Source organism: Vicugna pacos, chromosome 3, assembly GCF_048564905.1.
Source record: "Vicugna pacos chromosome 3, VicPac4, whole genome shotgun sequence".
In the NCBI taxonomy this organism is placed as follows: domain Eukaryota; kingdom Metazoa; phylum Chordata; class Mammalia; order Artiodactyla; family Camelidae; genus Vicugna; species Vicugna pacos.
In genome coordinates, this window is record NC_132989.1 from 69880766 (window position 1) to 69893907 (window position 13142).

The following is a 13142-nucleotide window of genomic DNA, read 5'->3' on the forward strand; positions in this document are numbered from 1 at the left end:
CATATAATTGTGAAATAAAAGTTCAGAGGCTACTTCTGAATAATTTGTGTTTTAGACTCTGTCAGAATTAGCCCCCGATTGTTATTGTCTTTGGATGATGGACACATGAAATCTCAGTTGGATCAGCCATACCCCCCAACACACTCTTGACATGATGCTCCGGAGCCAGTCTGTGCCAAGCCTGGACGGGTGAGAGTAGATGGCAGAAGACTGAGAAAAAATAAAGGACTCTGTCTGAAAGCCCTTGGGTTTCACATACTTCCAGAACTCCATCGTGATTTACTCAAGAGAGGCTCCACTTAAAACTCTCAGAAGATAACTGACAAATTGAAACTAGTCCTGGCAGGTCCATCTTTCAGCAAGCAAAGGTTTTTTTTGCTTCCAATTCTGGTTAGATAAGAACTTCCAGGAAGCCCTTTTAAAAATTGGGTAGGGAAATGACAGACACAAATTAGATAAGGAAGAAGTTCCTAGGAGCACATGGAGTTAAATTTTATTATAAATTACATTTTATTATTCCTAAAAATCTTAGATAGGAAAGTTTCTGGGGAAGATTTTAGGTTCGGTTATTAAAAACAAGAATGGGATAGATCAGGGAAATTTTTACCTGAAGAATGACGTCTCAGAGGGAGTATGTTTGGAAACTCAGATTTCATGTGCAAGTCCTTAAATTAGTGGGCTCTGCTTGACACTGTTTCCAATGCCTGTCTGCCTAAAGCTTCTACTCTCTTGGTTTCCGTCACTTCTTGCTGTGCTGATTCCCTCCCCCCCTCCAGCTCTCTAACTCCTCCCTCGGTGTTCTTTCCTCAGCAAGAACCTTTAACGCCAGCCACCCTTTAAATGTGGGTGTGGACAACTGAGGCAGTTTCGTCTACTGTGATGGTTTTACCTACAAACTATGTGATTCCAATTCCAACTCTGACCTGAGATCTGAAACTCCTGAGAATCATACCAGGATGGTTTTATTGGCACTCATCTAGAGTACAGAGCTACAATTTCTTGTGACACGCCAATGTTTTTCATAACCCATCCATTTACATCTTTGCTTCTATACTTACACTCCCAGGAGGAGACAATAGATTGTTTATGGCTTTCATTGCTCTTTCTTTGGGCTTGAATTGATTATGCACTTAACTAGTTATGATGTTTATGTCAGCACATATCAGAGTAACCAAATAAAAGTAGTTTAAACTTTATAAGGACATTTGTTATCTCACACAACTAAAGTTGGTTATTTCAGTGTTTCAGCAATGTCAAGGACCCAAGACCTTTTGTCTTTGCTTCTCACTATCTTCTGTATGCTGGTTCTCAACCTGGGCTTGTCCCCTGATGGTGACAAGGTGGCTGCTGCAAATCCAGACATCACATCTTTGGACCATCTATGGCAGATTATTTTGAATTCATTCATTTCTCCAGATTTTCTATATTTTCTAAAATTATCCTTCTATAGGGTCAGTTTGGTGGAGAACTAGGTTTGCAGGCTGTATCAGATGGGCCTCCCTTAGAACTGCTTAAGCAGTTGTGCCTAGAGAAATGCTACTTGACTCTGCTGAGGAAGCATCTAGAATCAATCTTAGATTTGTACCTACTCTGAAGATGGATGCTGTTTGAACATACCATTCCCTCTCTTTGAAGACTCAGGAGAAATTTCTGTATGGTCTTTGTGTTAAGAAGAGCCCTGATTTGCTAAAGCAGTTATCTTATGGACTTGATAAATTGCCTGGCTGATAAGATGTTCTCTTTTTCTTTGGCTGCTCAAAGGCCTAGCATCAAGTCTGTGAGCCACCTAGGCCAAATACACAATTTTTCCATCTGTCGTAAGCTCTAATTCCTACAGCAGAAGCCATGCTCAAACTATTTGACAACAGGTACAATAAAGGCACAGATCAGAATGGGCAGCAGGTGTAAACAAGAAGCATCAGGCTGCCTCGAGGGGCAGGCAGCTGGTGTAGACAGGTGAAACAGAGCAAGAGTTAAAAAGGAAATCTCAATGTATTTTTGTTTTTTTCACATTTGATAGAGACAGGAGTTCAGATAAATAGTCCATGATGGTAAATTGGACGGACACTCACCTCAGTGCTGGGGATACAATAAGGAGTGGCAGGGACTGTGGTAAATTGGAGAACACACGCCCTCTTAAGATTAGTGACTGCTCCTCAGATCCAGATCACTGTTGCCAGATTAGAATATGGCTCAGAGCTTCCAGAACTTTCAGTATTTTAGAAAAAGCCAGAAGTCCTAGTTTTTGAGAACTCCTAGATTTTAAGACACACTCAAAGAAAGAAAATTTTAAAAGCCCAGCCAGAGATAAACAGACAAACATTAACAGGCCAATGCAAGCAGTAAAGTCCAGCTGAAGCCAGTCAGCTTGTGACTTCTGCTTTCTGCTGTTTATTTTGTATTCACCTCTCACCTTCCTCAGTTTTACATTCCTTTCTTATTTTTCTTTCTTCTTTCTCTTCTACTTATAGTATTGTCCTCTATTTTATGTTTCCTGATATTTCACTTTAAATCCTACTGGGGACAGAGTCGAGTATAAATAAACTAACCACAGGACCTCTCCCCTTAGATAGCCTATCTGCATCTCAAACTCCCTCTTTACACTAAATTAAACCGACCGTTTTCACTCCCTTGCCCCCTCACTCCTCCTCTGGAGGATCCCGACGGGACCCTCCTCTGCTCTCTCAGTCAACAGCAAGACCCCCACTCACCTGATGCCTGAGCCAGAAACCAGAGTGTCCTGCTATTTCTGGTCCCTCCTCCTCTCATTCAGTCATTGCCGGGTTCTACCTCCCGAGTCCCCCATTCCCTCCTCTCTAAGGCTAGCATGGTGGCTCAGCCCTTGCTATTTCTGGCCTGAATTACTGTAAGAGAGAGGACTCACCTCCTGAGCCCGTTTTGCGCTTCTTCAAACTCAGCCTCCAGGATGCACACCTGACCCCCACCCTCCCTTAACCTCGTGGAGCGTCCCCACCATCTCCAGGTTAAATGTAAGCTCCGGGACGCGCTGCTGCGCGTCTCACCTGCCCCGTCTACCTCGCGTGGAGCACACGGCTCCGGGGACCTTGCTGAGCTCAGGCAGCAGTCCCCAGGGAGGCCTCCCTGACATCGCTCAGCTCCCCAGAATGTTCGTGCCCTCCGAGTGCTCCTGTGCCGCCTCATGCTTTCCTGTCCCCGCACAAGAACTGGGTTAAAGGGAAATAATAGCAGCTAACATTAATCACCACATCCTCTGACCAAGCACCATTCTAGGCAATTTAAATGTATTCATTCATTTCATCCTCAAAATTCGTATGAGGAATTATCAGCCCTGTGTTCCTGATCATTAAGTTGAGGCAAAAAGAAATTAATAGCTTTCCCAGTCACCACCGTGGTTAAGTGGGGATTTGAACCCAGGGCATCTGGCTCCAGGGCTCTTGCTCTTCACCACTAGGAGGCGCTGGTGGTGGTGGGGGTCTATCTCAAGCAATTTCTTGGGAGACGCAGAGCCTTCCCATTGTTATGCAGAGATTTATGGGCTCCAGCTCATAAATGATCGCTCTTCCTGCTTTGTCTCCTGATAACAAACAGCATACCTGCCCCGCCCTGGGTCTGGACTCCGCAGCCACAAAGACTTTCTCAGACCTGTGTGACTCCCAGCCAGGGCTCCGGAATTCTCACTCTCCACCCCCTGAAATCAAGATAAGAGCTTTCTCCTTACCTCATCTCCCCAGGAGGCAGTTTTAAGTTAAAAAAAAAAAACAAAAGTGGAAGATTCTAGTTTCTAAAGTTGGTAGTTGCAGTTTGAGGAAGGAGGGCTCTGGGCCACAGGGTGGGGGCTGGGGAGGACAAACAAGTTCAGAGGGTGGTTGCCATGGGGATTCCTGCGTAAAAATTTCTTTACCTTGGCCAAGAGGAGAAAGAAAAACCGGGGGAGAGGAACCCGAGGGAGGAGCCTGACAGTGGCGCAGAGCCCCAGGGTTCTGACATGTCCCTTGTCCTGCACAGTCAGTCCTTCTGGCTCCTGTGACCATCCTGGCCTCCCGCTTCCCGCCCACATAACCCTGAGAAACTCAGGAGTCATGTCCTCTCCAAGCTGAAACATCTGGAACAACCTTCAGGCTGTGACTTTTGGCCCTCCTAGATCTGCTCAGCAGATTTTACTTTTTTTTTTTTTTAACATTTTCTTTTATAGAGTTAAAGTAGATTTTACTTTCTTTTGTTCATGCCTTCCCAGACGCCAGTTGCAGATCACTCCCAAGAAGACGCAGCTTCTCTCCGACCAGCCAGCGCAGGGCATGCCTGGACTGGCAGCCCTGGCCTAAGATGGCTCTTGGCCTGGAGAACCACCACTCTTAAGAGGAGAAGGGGGCAGACGCCAGTCAGAGTGTCCAACACACAACAGTATCTCTAAAGAAAAAACTCCAGGATAGGTTCTGAAGACTGAAACATCTCTCTAAAATAACCATTCTAGCCCACCTGAAAAAGAAAATTAAAGGCTCCAAACTGTAGGATTATGGAATGATAGACCCTGGGGAGGCCAGAATGAATGCATGGGAGCAGAAGGCACATGTGAAACGCCCGCACTGCCAGTTAATGATGGATCCTGTCGGAGCAGAATTCCCAGGCACAGCCAGCCACATCCTGATGTGGCCTGGGGTCCTGTTCTTCCCTGTCCCCAGGAACATATTAAGATCACCACAGAGAGAAGCAGAGTGATAAGGATTTTTATATTCATAGTTGCTTTCCATAAAATGCAAAATGAACAGATGTGTAAGAGTTCTTGGGTCAGCAGTCTTTTATCTCCCTCGAGGCTTTTTAAATTGCCGGTGGAGTGCAATTAGCAAAAATCCAGACCGTGGGAAAATCTACAAACAAATAACCTGTTGTCTTCAACAAACAAATTGCAAGAAGGAAAAAAAAAAGAGAGAGAAATTAAGAGTCTTAAAAGATATTCATCAATTGCAACATGTAAACTTTATTTGGATTCTGTTTTCTGGTTTTTTTTAACTAAAAAGAGAAACTAATTATGACATTTGAGACAAGTGGAAATTTGAAACAGAGAGGATATTTGATATGAAAGGATTGCTTGTTTTTAAGGTATGGTTTTTAGATTCCTTTTCTTTTAGAGTCACTGAAACATTTACAGGTGAAATAATACTGTTTCTGGGACTTGCTTCAGAATTAATGGGATGGGGAGGCAAAAGGGGTAGAATTGAAGGATTGATGGTTCTTGGTATTGAGTGATGGGTACACGGACACAGATCTTCCTTACACAATTCTGTCAACTTCTGTGTGGGTACAAAATTCTCCATAATTATGAATTTTTTAAGTAAAAAAAAGAGATTCTGGTTTTAACTTACAGAAACTATCATTGGAATAAATACCATCATTTCACTTTTTGCCCTGAAATTTTTTAAACTGTAAATTCTGATAATTCAGCTATATTTTAAACAAAATCTCCCATCTATAAAAATCTTTAGTTGGAGGAATTTTCCTTTCTGTCACCAGTAAGAATTAGATACAGTCCCCTCCAAGTGCCCAGGTGGCTTCTGAAAGAAACACAGAGCGTAAGGCTTGGCTAAAACTGTGCTCTTGGGATTAAGTAATTAAGTCTAGCCCATGCTACATAGAAGCTCTAATTAAACCCTTTTATGTACTGAAGTCATGCACCCCAGGCTATGTGCTGAAGCAGGAGGGAGGACCTCAGACCTGAGCCAAGACCCGATGCTGAGAATTAATCCCTCATCTGCAGGTGAGCTGGCTGGCGCCCAGGGCTCAGACTCTGAGCTATTGAGTACCAGCTGTAGGGGATGCAGCCATGCCCTCTTATTCTCTACAGAAGAAAAGAAAGAAAGAAAAATAGAGGATTTTCTAGAACAAAGGATGTTCCAAATGGAACAGAACTTTTCTGCAACTCACCCGGAAGAATAATTTAGGTTACCTCTCAGAGATAATACAAAGAGAAATGGGACCAGATTTCCCAAGGCTGGCACCTTTCAAGTGTCACTGCTTAAGTGGTAAAGAGTGGCAGGAGAAAAATATGCCCAAAATATAAAGTAAATAAAGAAGGAAAGACACAGCGTCATTTCTCCTAAGGTGCTCATAGCTCAGCATGATCATTACATTCAAAATTTGTGACATTTAGATTGGCAAATATTTAAGACTGTGAAAACTCTGTGTTTACAACAGTTTGGGTCAAAGACACTCACACTTCGTTGACACATGTAAATTGGTACACATCTGAGGAGGGCAATTTATCATGATCAAAATTACACATACCCTCTGACCCAGAAATTCTACTTCTAGAAATACAGTGTATCCTAAGACACTCCCACCATCAATATCTCCCCGTCAACTGGACCATTCCCATCACCATATTCCAAAGATAACAGATCACTCTCATTGCCTCTCTTGCTCAACATTCCTCTGCACCCTTTCACAATTAAACTTGTTGTATGGGATTATCTATCACCACTGCATTCAATTCCTTACTTCTCATTCTTTCTTGAACACACCCCATTCTGTCTTCCTATCCCCTTCACACCGTGGAGACTGGTGGTCTTGTCAAGGTGACCAGTGTTCTCCAGGTGGTAAGATCCAATGGTCACTTCTCTGTTCTCATCTCACTTGACCTGTCAGTAATATCCCAAACGACTGACCACTCTCTTCTTTATGCCCTTGGCTTCCCTGACAGCATATTCCCTGGCCTTTCTTCCTGCTCCAGAGGCCAGTCCTTCTCAGTCTTCTTTTACTGGCTTCTTTTCTGCTCAAAAAGTTTTAAGTACCAAAGGCCTTTGTCCCAGGTCCCCTTCTATTCATCTATTATCTTCCTTAGGATACCTCACCAAGTACTTTGCTTTGAAAGTGCTAGTGATGTGGCAAACACTCAGATCTGTATCTCCAGCCTTGATCACTATAAAAAGAAAAATCTAGAATCAGATATCCAAATGTCCTCCTCAGCGGTTCTACTTGAATGTTGACAAGCATCTCAAACTCAAGATGTCACGGCCAAAATAGAACTCTTGACTTTCAGCCTCCAAATTTGCTCACTCCTAACTATTTCAGCATCATCCATGGACAATACGGTATGATCTTTGATTCTTCACATCTTTACCTTCAAAATACAGCCCAAATTAGTTCCCTTCTCTCCATATCTATCATCATCCTCATTCAAGCCAACATTATCTCTTGTTTGCGTTGCTGAAATTTCCTAACTGCTTCCCTTTTGTCCTTCTATAATCCATATTCTGTAGTAGCCAGCGACTCTATCAGTAAAACGGCCCTATGGCATCCCACCTAGAATGAAAGTCAAGATCCTTATTCCCTTACAAGTCCCTTCAGTTATCCAGCGCCTGCCACCCTCTCCAACCTGCTTGTTCATACTCTCCTTCCCCTCCCCCACTCCCATAAAGCTTTTGCTTGGGATCTTCCCATGGCCGGCTCTCTTGTCCTTTATATTGCACCTTAAATTTCACCTTCTTAGAAACCTTCTCTGATAATCTAATACAATACACTCTTAGCATTTACCCTCTCTCAGAATTTACCATGATTAGATATTTTTCTTATTTTTGGTCTCTGTCCAATTAGAAAGCTAACTCAATGAGAAAAGAGATCTTGTCTATTTTGTTCTCCACAATATCCCTCACTGCTTTGAGCATGATTTGGCACATAGTACACGGTGGAAGAATGTTGAATAAACAAGTATATAAAAACATAGAAAGATACTCACCCAAGATTGCTTGAACAGCACTACAAGCAGAGCAAAACCCTGGGAACAACCTAAAAGCTAGAGGATTCCTTAAATACTAGCACATCCATACAATGGATACAACCATTTCAGATAATGAGGTCAATCTATAAATGCTGATATGGAAATATTGTCCAAGATGTGTTCATATACATAGTGGGGCAGCCAGCCTTCATCGTGGACCCCAGTCATCCTCGATTCCTGGTATTTATGCTCTTATGTAGCCTCTTCCCAAAGTGAATTGGAGCTAGTCTGTGTGACCAGTAAAGCGCAGATGACGGTGTGTGTGACTTCTGAGGCCAGGTTCTAAAGGGCACTGCAGCTCCTCCTTGTTCTCTTGGCTCACTCACTTTGGGGAAAGCAACCTTTGTGTTATGAGGTCACTTGAGCAGGGCTGTGGAGAGGAACTAAGGCTCCTGCCATCAGCCAGCACCAACTTGCCAGCCCTGTGAGAGAGCCACACTGGAAGTGCTTCCCCCAGCCCCAGTCAAGCCTTCAGATGACGGCAACCTCGTGAGATGCCAAGTCAGAACCACCTGGCTGAACCGCTCCTGAATTCATGACCCACAGAAACTGTGCAAGTTAGTAAATGTTTATTGTTGTTTTGAGCTATTAAGTTTTGAGGGTTGGTTTTAAATAAATACAGCAGACATAGGATAACTCTTCTTTCACTTAAAAAAAAAAAGCATATAGGTACATATACTTACACAAAAAATACCTGAAAGGACTCACAAAGGGAATACCTGGGTTCTGGCATGGAGGTAGAGAAGGGATATGTCCACTTTTCAGCACATGCTCTTACCTTCTCAGATTTATTTACAAGAACCACTTATTACTTTTATAATTCTTAACAGTTTGTTTTTTAAAGGGTTAAGCATACCAGTGTTAAGAGAGATATGCCACAATAATGGCCCTTCCTAAGTCTTCTTGTCCTTTTGTTTTCCTTGACTTTCCCCCAATCTCAAGACCTGGCTTTAGAACAGGCTCTTCTTTAAAGGCTTTCCAGGAGCCCCAATACTTGAAGGATTGGTTGCGTGCTTTTGTTTTTGTTTTTTAAAAACAAATTAATTTCGCTGAGAATATCAACCCCACGCCTAAAATGCTGCTACAGAGGGAATCCTAATTTAAGTATTTGCACTTAATAAAGCAATAGTGTTGCAAGAACTGTGGGATAAAAGAATGAACCACTCCTACTTGCTGGGTGCCAATGGCTTGACTGGCTTGACGAGAGGTGACGATGGAGCCCACAGGCTGTGGTTTCTGCAGGAGGAGGTGGCCCGTAACCCTGGCTGTGCCTAATTTCTCACCAGTAAAGACAGATGCTGGCAAATATTCCACAGATTGACTAACAGGTAGAGGCAAAGGCAGCTCATACCCAAACCACGGAACTCGTCATACTCTCCCTCCATAAAGACAATTCCAAAGTGAGTGACTCCAATTATTTACATTTAAACAGAACAACCACCTCAGTGTGGGTTCAAGTCTTGGATAAAATGGAGAACTGGATCTCTCAGGGGTTTGGGTTTTTTTTTTTTTCCTTCAGAATTAGGGGTTGGGGGGACACATGCCTTTGACAAATGTGAAATCAGAAACTTTGCTTTTTAAGACAACATCCAAACTCTGCAGCACAGATCCAAGATTTTAATCAGTGAGACCAGGGCACAGAATGATGAACTGTACCTTTGACTTGGTAATATAATCCAGTCCTCTCAAGGCCTCCAAGGGGTTAAATTTACAGGAAAAAAGTTGTCATCACTAAACTATGCACACTGATGAGGTTATAGCCTCAGGATTTATGAAATCTTGATAACCGGGAAATTAATTACCTCTGGAACTCCTACTGCAAACAACTGAAAGGGCTACAGGGCAGTACCCAGTAAAACTACACCAATCAAGTCAGTGTAGCATGTGTCCCACACAGTGGGTACAAATCTATATTTGCTTCCAAACTAAGAGAACCCTCTTTCAGTCAATGGGGCCAGTGGACTGCAACACATTCAAATTTTCAGATAGTTTAGAAAAATCAGACCCCAGTAAGACAGGGAAGACAGGAGCAGACAAGCACATCCAGGGCACTTCCGCGCTCCAGGCCAGAGCTGGCCTGATTCAGGCAGACCAGGGCTTTTATGAGCCGCTCCTCAAAGGTAAAAGAAACAAAAAGGATGTGGAAAGCGTTTGCTTCGGCCAACAAACATTCTTAGAATTCTGTTTCTCAAATCATTTCTCTTATACTTCTTAAGGTAGGTTCACAGACTTGGTGAACGTGTTCCAAGAAAAATAACGCCTTCAATAGGGTGGTGATTACATTATGATCGTCCCTGCATGGAATACTACCTGGTCACTGGAAACAATGAGGCAATCAGTATGAATTGATTTAGAAATTGACACATACATGCACATATATGTATTTACATACACATACGTATTCTTATTTTAAAAGTATGAAATACGTTATTTTCTATAAACAAATTATGATAAAAATGGGTTCCCTCTGAGAGATAAGAATGGGCCTGGATAGCAAAGGAGTACATTTTTTATTTTATATATTTTTATTTAGTTTGATTTTTTTAAACCATCAGCATATATTATGAAAGTGACAGATAAAGAAGTGGCAAACAACTATAAGGAAACAAACTGGACAACCTAGAAGAAATGGACAAGTTTCTGGAAACATATATTCCACCAAGACTGAATCAAGAAGACATAGACCACTTGAAGAGACTGATCACTAGAAATGAAATAGAATTGGTAATTAAAAAACCTCCCTGCAAACAGAAGTCCAGGACCAGATGGCTTCACTGGGGAGTTCTATCAAACATACAAAAAAAAAAGCTCATACCAATCCTTCCCAAACTCTTCCAAAGGATTGAAAAGGAGGGAACACTCCCAAACTCATTCTATGAAGCCACCATCACCCTGATACCAAAACCGGACAAAGACACTACCAAAAAAAGAAAATCACAGGCCAATATCATTAATGAACATAGATGCAAAAATCCTCAACAAAATACTAGCAAACAGAATCCAACAGCACTTAAAAAGATCATACACCATGATCAAGTTGTATTCATCCCAGGGACACAAAAATGATTCAACATATGCAAATCAATCAATGTGATATACCACATTAACAAGAGAAAGGATAGAAATCACATGATCATCTCAATAGATGCAGACAAAACATCTGATAAAATTCAACACCGATTTATGATAAAGACTCTTACCAAAGTGGGTATACAGGGAATATATCACAACATAATAAAAGCTATTTATGACAAACCTACAGCCACCATAATTCTCAACTGTGAAAAACTGAGAGCCTTATCACTAAAATCTGGAACCAGACAAGGATGCCCACTCTCACCACTTCTATTCAACATAGTCTTGGAAGTCTTAGCCACAGCAACCAGGTAAGAAAAAGAAAGAAAATGGATCCAGATTGGAAGAGAAGAGGTAAAATTGTCACTATATGTGGATGACATGATACTAGATAAAGAAAACCCTAAAAGCTCCACACAGAAGCTACTAAAGCTGATAAAAGAATTCTGCAAGTTAGCAGGATACAAGATTAACATATAAAAAAAAGGAGGAGGGGAGAGAATAGCTCAAGTGATAGAGCGCATGCTCAGCACACAAGAGATCCTGGGTTCAAGCCCCAGTACCCCTTCCAAGCAGAAATCAGTAAATAAACTAAATTACCTCCCCCTCATTAAAAAAAAAATCAGTTGTATTTCTTTTCACTAACAATGAATTAGCAGGAAAAGAAAGTAAAGAAACATTCCCTTTTAAAACTGCATCAAAAACAATAAAACACTTAGGAATAGATCTGACCAAGGAGGTGAAAGACTTATACATGGAGAACTACAAAGCACTGATTAAGGAAATTAAAGATGACTTAAAGAAATGGAAAGATATCCCAAGCTCTTGGATTGGAAGAATCAGTATCATTAAAATGACCATACTGCCCAAGGCAATCTACAGATTTAATGCCATCCCTACCAAATTACCTAGGACATTTTTCACAGAACTACAACAATCCTAAAATTTATATGAAAGCACAAAAGACCCAGAATTGCCAAAGCAATACTGAGGAAAAATAATGAAGCTGGAGGAATAACCCTCCCAGACTTCAGACAATACTACAATGCTACAGTCATCAAAACAGCATGGTATTGTCATAAAAACAGACATATGGATCAATGGAACAGAATAGGGAGCCCAGAAATAAACCCACAGACCTATGGCCAATTAATCTTCAACAAAGGAGGCAAGAATATACAATGGAGGAAAGACAGTCTCTTCAGCAAGTTGTCTTGGGAAAACTGGATAGCATGTGAATCAATGAAGTTCAAACTCTCTCTCACACCATACACAAAAATAAACTCAAAATGGCTTTAACACTTAAATATAAGACAAGACATGATAAATCTCTTAGAAGATAACATAGGCAAAACATTTTCTGTCATAAATCTTAGCAATGTTCTCCTAGGGCAGTCGACCCAGGCAATAGAAATAAAAGCAAAAATTTTTAAAAATAAATAAGTAAAAGCAAAAACTAACAAATGGGACCTAATTAAACTCATAAGCTTTTGCACAGCAAAAGAAACCATAAGCAAAACAAAATAACAATCTACAGAATGGGAGAAAATATTTGCAAATGATGTGCTGACAAAGGCTTAATTTCCAGAATATATAAACAGCTCATACAACTTAATAATAAAAATACTAACAACCCAATCCAAAAATGGGCAGAAGACCTAAACAAGCAATTCTCCAATGAAGACATACAAATGGCCAATAGGCACATGAAAAAATGCTCAATATCACTAATTATTGAGAAATGCAAATCAAAACTACAGTGAGGTATCACCTCACACCAGTCAGAATGGCCATCATTCAAAAGTCCACAAATGATAAATGCTGGAAAGGCTATGGAGAAAAGGGAACTCTTCTACACTGCTGGTGGGAATATAGTTTGGTGCAGCCATTATGGGAAACAGTATGGATATACCTCAAAAAACTAAAAATAGACTTACCATATGATCCAGCAATCCCATTTCTGGGTATATATTCTATATTCTAATTCAAAAAGATACCTGCATCCCAATGTTCTTAGCAGCACTATATACAATGGCCAAGACATGGAAGCAACCTAAATGTCCATCAACAGATGACTGGATAAAGAAGTTGTAGTATATTTATACAATGGAATACTACTCAGCCATAAAAAGACTAAAATAATGCCATCTGAAGCAACATGGATGGACATGGAGAATGTCATTCTAAGTGAAGTAAGCCAGAAAGAGAAAGAAAAATAGCATATGATACCACTCATATGTGCAATCTGAAAGAAAAAGAAAGGACACTATGAAATCATCTTCAAAACAGAAACAGACTCGCAGACATAGTAAAC

General features: G+C 41.2%; 1 protein-coding gene across 1 annotated transcript in view; it reads right to left on the reverse strand.

Annotated features, from left to right (window-relative positions):
* S100Z (S100 calcium binding protein Z) overlaps positions 1 to 13142 on the reverse strand; it is a 39307-nt gene that overhangs the window by 13272 nt on the left and 12893 nt on the right. The window lies entirely within an intron of this gene.